Genomic DNA, 7,467 nt, shown 5'->3' with positions numbered 1-7,467 from the left:
TGGGTTTGTTTCGGTATTGCTAGGTAATGCGCCTTGTGGTCTCTCGGAAAAATTTTGTGCTAGTTGATTTATTTGTTTTTCTATGTTTTGAATGCTAGCTTGTTGATTCCTAAAATTAGATTCTAATTGTAGAAATCTTTCCGAGTTTTTCTTTTCAGTGTCGGAGACGAGGCGAGATATAGTATCTTCGAGCCTTTCTCGTCCACCTTGTTGTTGAGTGAAATTTTGTGACTCATTTCTTGATTGCTGAAAGTTTGTTCGTTGGGTTTGTTGGTTACTACTATTGCCGGGTTCCCTCCAACCAAGGTTTGGGTGGTTTCGCCATCCTTGGTTGTAAGTTCCCGTTGGAGGACCCGACGGCCTAGGTCTATTATCAATGTAGTTTACCATTTCTTGTTGATCGTCCGTTTCTTTCATGCAACTCCAATTTTCATGTGACCCACCACACCCTTCACAAGCCATAACCGAGACTGTTTTTGTCATTTCTAATTTTTTTATTTTTGAAGAAAGGGCCTCGATTTGGGCTTGTAAAGAGGTGCTTTCGTCGACCTTATGGGCGCCCGGGGCGATAGACTTATTTCCCCGGGGAGTGTGCCATTGAAAATTGGTTTGAGCAATTTCCTCAATCTGATTATATATTTCGTGTGGGCGTCGATTACCTAAAAGTCCCCCGGAGCTAGAATCAAGTGTCTGCCTAGTGTGTGGCAACAATCCATTGTAGAAAGTGGATACTTGTTGCCATATTGCGAGGCCATGATGGGGACACTTGCGTAATAGCTCCTTGAACCTTTCCCATGTTTCATATAAGGATTCCCCGTCCTCTTGTGAGTATGTGTTAATTTCAGCCATTAATTTAGCAGTTTTAGAAGGAGGGAAATACTTATATAGAAACTTTTGGGCTAGTTCATCCCAGGTGTTTACCGATCCAGCTGGGAGGGTGTTGAGCCAAGCTTTCGCTTGGTCTTTTAGTGAGAACGGAAACATACGGAGGCGTATGGCGTCGTTTGATGCTCCATTGATCCGAAAGGTATCACATATTTCTAAGAAATTAGTTATATGTAGATGAGGATCCTCGTCCGCAAGCCCGTGGAAGGTTGCGGAGTTTTGGAGCATTTGTATCAAATGCGGTCGAAGCTCGAAGTTATTGGCTTCGACATTCGGAGCATTGATAGCGGCGCCTAGATTACCTACGGTGGGCCGTAGATAATCCATAAGGGTACGTTGGTCCGCCATTGGGGGTGGATCACCCGAAACCTTCTCTTGGTTTTTGGCTTTTAACCTTTTTCTGAGAAAGCGTTCGGGTTCTTCTAGCGGTTCTTTTATGTCTTTATTGGAACTGGAGCTCATACACTACGTGAGGATGGTGTCGGGTTCCAAGTCCTGCAATAAAAACAAAAAAGAATGTCGGTCAGAAGGTTCACCACGGCCCCGTGTTGAGCGAACACGGCACCGTGGTCGGAAATACAGTGATTATTTTCCAGATCCCAGTTACTGGAAGTTGGACACGGCCTCGTGTTGCACCGGCACGGCCCCGTGGTCAGCCTTCTGTAACTTGAAAAACAAAAACTGCCAGTAACTTTGTTGAGCACGGCCCGTGTCCGACCAGGCACGGCCCCGTGCTGAGCTCTGCAGAAGCTAAAAATCTAAGAAAAAATCCTAAAAAATTAAAGAAAAATAAAAATATGATTAGGCCGTTGATTCCTAACTTTCTTAAAATCCTTGTGTCCCCGGCAGCGGCGCCAAAAACTTGATGTGTGTCGGTGTGTATATAATTTTGATGTATATTTAAGCCCTTTTTACACTTTTAGCCAAGTTTTAAATTTATAAAACACGATACTCACTAACACTAAACACACATATGGGCAAGTGCACCCATCGTGGACGTAGTATAGTGTTGGTAAGATACCGAGGTCGTCCAAGGACACAAGAGCTTTTAATACCGGTTTATCCTCAACGTCTAATCAAATCAAAAAGTTAGAAAAATGTTTTAAACTAAGAAAAAATAAAAACTAACTAAATGCTGAAAATAAAAATAAAATAAAAACAGATAGACAAGATGAATCACTTGGATCCGACACGTGTATTAGTATAACCTTTGATTATTTTCGCACTTTTGCACTTGTTTAAGAGATTATCTTAGTTATTGTAGTAGGCCCCTCTTTTGAAGGTGACGTTACCCTCAACCCAGTAGTTTGAGTCAGCAAGGATACAATCCTAAAGGGTCGGATTATTGAAAGATAATGAATTAAGTTATTAATGCAAATTGTGGTAGGCCCCGCTTCTGGCGGTGACGTTACCCTCGGCTAAGTAGTCTGAGTCAGCAGGGATACAGTCCTAAATAACCGGGTTATAGTATTAATAGTAGTTAACTTATGAGGGGGTCAAAGAGTTTGGATCCCCGCCATCCAATACCTATGGGCATTGAAGGAGATCCTACTAAATTTGACCCAGGTCCCAAGCAGGACCTCTAAACGCTGAACAAGGGCAAGACCCTTACCAAACCGTTCCCTTAACCCCCGACCAGGTAGCCAACATACCTCCATATAGACCGTGGAGATATGAATGGTGAAAATCTTTTATTTTATATAGACAGTAAAATAACGCCAAGACACCACGGACAAACGATAAGGAAAGATCACCTTCAACATAAGTAACTAGTTATTAAAGTCATTAATACAAAACCAAATAAAAAGTGCAAAAGATTAAAAATAAAAAGTATTATACTAAACACTTGTCTTCACCAAGTGATGTAAGAGACTTAGGCAAACATGGCCTTGACTGTCAAGAACTCTTACGATCAATCTTGGATCCCGAGACGACTCACACACTCTATGATGGACAATGGATGATGGTGGTGGATGATGGTATTATGGTGGTGGTGGGTGGTGGATGAAGTGTGAGAGAGGTGGTGTGCCAAGGGATGAGAGAGAATGAAGCCAAGCTCCTCTATTTATAGGTTGAACAGAAGGCTGGACACGGCCCCGTGTCCGCTGGACACGGCCCCGTGCCCGCCTGACACTCTCTCTCCTCATTAATTGTAATTGCGAATTACAATTAATGCGCCTGCTGTACTTTCACCACGCCCCCGTGCTCGCTGGACACGGCCCCGTGGTGGGCAATGGAAGCTTCTACTGGTTTGTCTTTTCTGCTGCTTCCTGGGCACGCCCCCGTGTTCGCTGGACACGGGGCGTGTTCAGTCTCTGTTTCTTCCTTTTTGCTTTGGGAGGTGCCGTTGAGGGTCCGGGCAGTCTACTTTTGTTCCTTTTCTTGTATTTATGGTAGAATTAGTGGTCTTTTTGCTTCTTTTGTGATTTTGAGCTCATTTCATCCTGAAAATACAAAAGGAAGACAAAAACACTCTTTTTCCAACATTAGTACTAAAAAAGGGTTAGTTTTATGCCTTAATTGATGTGTTTTATATGTTGCATTTTACACACATCAATAACCCCCAACATCCAAAACTATAAGACAATCAACCACACATAGCCGAGTAGGATCAGATTGTGCACATTAAACAAGATCATGCAAATATTATCAAAACATAGCATCCGTATAGAATACGATCATCAATCCCTAGCCACATACCATTCAGTTTAAGATTTGAAAAATTATAAAGCTATTAGTGGTTGATCAATTATCTCACTTAACATATAATTGTGCTTTCAAATTCAACAGTGAACATATATAACAGTCCCATCGAGATTCTACCATCATGTAATTAACACAACAATACCATTATAATAAGATTGCATAAACAAGGATTTCATAAAATAAATCTTACTAACCAAGAGGGTCTCGATTAATCAACAGTTGATCCGAATCAGATGGCTTCGAATATGAGGGGGGGTTATCTCACTGCCGTCGCACGTAGGGGTTTAGGGTTGTTGTGTTGCAATTGTGAGACAAGGGAATGTGTACGTGTAATTGCATTATAAGGCCAAAATCCAAATAAATGGGCCGGTGGTGGTTTATTAAACAAACAGTGATGTGGGACGATTATATTTACTAAACCAAACAGTGATTTGGAATCAAACAAATACACACACAGTGCACATCTACCTAATATGATAGCACGTATAATAGAGTCATGGTTCGAATAGATAAATTAAAACAAGAATGGGGAAGTCACAAAACCGAAGATACTAACCTTGAAACTTCGAGTTGTCACATCATCCCCAACTTGAAAGAAATTTCATCCCGAAATTTGACAAGTAAACACAAGGAATGAAGTAGGAAAAGTCAAGGTTTCTGCGGATTTTGCTCAGGTGCTACATCATCCCTAACTTGAAGCGGAATTTCGTCCCAAAATTCACCAGCTTTACCAGATTTTGACTTGTCTTTAGGGAAAAGTTGAGGATATTTAAGCTTCATCTGATCCTCCCGCTCCCACGTGAACTCCGGTCCACGTCTTGAGTTCCAACGAACGCTAACAATCGGGATACGACTATGTTTACGCACCTTGACCTCTCGGTCCATGATCTCGATAGGTTCTTCGACAAACTGCAACTTGTCGTTAATCTTTAGCTCTTGAAATGGCACAACCAGTGTCTCATCAGACAGACACTTCTTCAACTACGAAACGTAAAAGACATCGTGAACGTTACGCAACTCAGCAGGTAACTCAAGCTTGTAAGCGACTTTACCGATCCGCTCCAGGATTTTGAATGGCCCAACGTAACGTGGATTAAGCTTGCCACGTTTCCCAAAACGCACCACACCCTTCCAGGGTGAGACTTTCAACATGACACGATCATTAACTTCGAACTCCAAAAGCTTTCTACGCTTGTCGGCGTAGCTTTTCTGACGATCACGCACTGCCGCCATACGATTCCTGATCTGAACAATCTTTTCTGAAGTTTCAAGAATAAGCTCAGGACCTGTGATCTAGCTGTCACCCACCTCAGCCCAGCAGAGAGGAGAACGGCATTTCCGCCCGTACAATGCTTCGAACGGAGCTGCCTGAATACTAGTGTGGTAGCTGTTGTTGTAGGAGAACTCTATCAACGGCAAGTGTTTCTCCCATCCTTTCCCAAAATCAATCACACACGCCCGTAACATGTCTTCAAGCGTCTGAATGGTGCGCTCACTCTGACCATCCGTCTGTAGGTGATAAGCGGTACCCATATCGAGTTGTGAACCGAACAATTTATGCATTGACTGCCATAACTCAGAAGTGAAACGCGGATCTCGATCTGAGATGATAGAAGTTGGCACCCCGTGCCTAGAAACTACCTCCTTAAGATAAACTGCTGCAAGTTGTGAAAACTTATATGTTTCCTTGATTGCCAGAAAATGCGCAGACTTCATGAGACGGTCAACAATCACCCATATTGTCACACCCCGACCACGTAAAACAACAAAACGTGGCGGAAACGTCGGGGAGTGTTGTAACAGAATCATTGTTTCACAACCATGGATTAAATAGTTTTGTTTTATTAAATTATTGAATTCAATGTTTTGGTACAATTTAAAATAAAACAAATAATTGTTTCTCAGTTTTAAGTCGCTAAGGCACAAGTCCATCCTATTTGTAGCGTGTATCAACAATCATCACATAGCAGTACCTGAAACATATATGAAAATATGGTACGTCAGCATAAAAATGCCTGTGAGTAACATAGGATTTTGTGTATTAGATTCATGGCTTTAGATAATATGAGAAAAGGTTTTATGTTTTTCAAAATAGCCATGAATCTAATGTAAAAGTTTTGTTTCTGAAAATTTGTCGTTTTGGAAAACGGGTTTATAGTATAGACAAAAATATACTTTGGTTTTGAAAAGTTTGTACAAATAGTATATCATAGTATACTTTAGTTTTGAAATAGTTAAATGGATAGTATATCAAAATATACTTTAGTAATTAAAATAATAGTTTCGGTAGTATATCTCAAGTATACTTTGGTTTAAGAATAAAAGTATTGGTAGTATATCAAATTATACTTTGGTTTGTAAATAGCATATCAACTATGCTTTGGTTAAAAGTAGCATATCAACTATGCTTTAGATAGTATATCAAAATATACTTTAGTTTAAAATAACAAAGTTGGTAGTATATCAAACTATACTTTGGTAAACAGTAGCATATCAAACTATGCTTTGGTTTAAAAATAGCATATCAACTATGCTTTGGTTTAAAAATAACAAAGTAGGTGTGTTAAAACATATGTTGGATTTTTGTACATAGTATATCAAAATATACTTTGGTAGATCACATTTGAGAGCACATCAAACTGTACTTTTGTAGTATATCAACATATACAAAGAGAGTGTGATTTGGTATTCAACAAAGCCTTAGTGTATCAAACTACACTTTGGAGACTATAGAAATACCACGAAGGCAATTTCTATTTGGTTTAAATTTGGTTTCTGACATTCCATACAACAGGAATGGGGTGTCTAGTCCTATAGCGCTATATCATACTACCAATCGGCTGGGTGAATGTATAAAAATGGTACAATCCAACAATTTGTTTATAAAGTTTTGGAAAATCAGTGTTTAAACCATAGGTAATTGTTTAATTTGTCAAAAGAATATGTATTAAGCATGTGTAATCATATAGTTTAAAAATCAGGAAAATAACAGATAGGCATATATGTTTCACCCCAAAACAATTGAAAACAGTAAAAGAGGGGACTATGTACTCACTTGAGATTGCAAGTATCCTTGATTAAGTGTCCTAACAAAGCTCGGGAAATCAAGGAATCAAGTGGCACCTAGTATGGATCACTATGTTAAACAATCGGATCCTAAATCGGAAGATAGGATAGAATGAGGTTCTATAAATCAAATGAGTATTTGAACTCATATGGTATGATTTAATAGTCCCAACATTCTGATTGAAAGGCCTACCTAAGTGCTTTTGACCCGTTTCGACCCATTATGGTAACATAAGCCACTATAATGCGTCGTTAGCGTAAAACTATGTTCGGATGGTAATCTATGTGCTAAGTCAAGTCTTACATGCCCAATTATCCCTAAACATGTTACTAAATCAGATTACTTGTCAAAAATATGTTCACATAGTCAAATTACGGATTCTAGCTTCAAAAGGGCATTTTGGTCATTTACTATGGGCATACAAGCTAACTAGCAAATGACTAACCAATCCTATGTGATCATAAGGTTATAACCTCAGTGGTTATTCCCTATGAAATTATGATCACTAACTAAGCTTGGTCGGATCCAAAGATCGACCAAACGGGTCGGGTTCGGAAGTATAAGCGGTTGTTTAGACCGCTTACCTTACGACCCTAAACAAGCACAAACTAAAAGTGTCGAGTTAGACATGTCAAAACATGTCCAACCTACTGATTTGGTATCAAAACAAAGCGTTTTGATACCCTAAAGTAGTTCCGTTGCAAAATGCGTGCTAAACGCAATTTGACCGAAACTTTGACTCGACACTAGAACTAGCTAACGTGGTAATCAGCGGCTATAATCACGAAGGATTATAACTATCGTGATTA

At 39.8% G+C, this 7,467-nt stretch overlaps 1 non-coding gene across 1 annotated transcript; it reads left to right on the top strand.

Moving 5' to 3' along the window:
- The first annotated feature begins 748 nt into the window (after positions 1–748).
- LOC118480681 lies at positions 749–855 on the top strand. Its single transcript, XR_004863659.1, has one exon. It is a non-coding gene; the product is annotated as a small nucleolar RNA R71 (small nucleolar RNA).
- The last annotated feature ends 6,612 nt before the right edge of the window (positions 856–7,467 follow it).

Source organism: Helianthus annuus, chromosome 7, assembly GCF_002127325.2.
Source record: "Helianthus annuus cultivar XRQ/B chromosome 7, HanXRQr2.0-SUNRISE, whole genome shotgun sequence".
Classification (NCBI taxonomy): domain Eukaryota; kingdom Viridiplantae; phylum Streptophyta; class Magnoliopsida; order Asterales; family Asteraceae; genus Helianthus; species Helianthus annuus.
The sequence above is the reverse complement of the archived record's forward strand: the minus strand, read 5'-3'. Positions and strand labels throughout refer to the sequence as shown.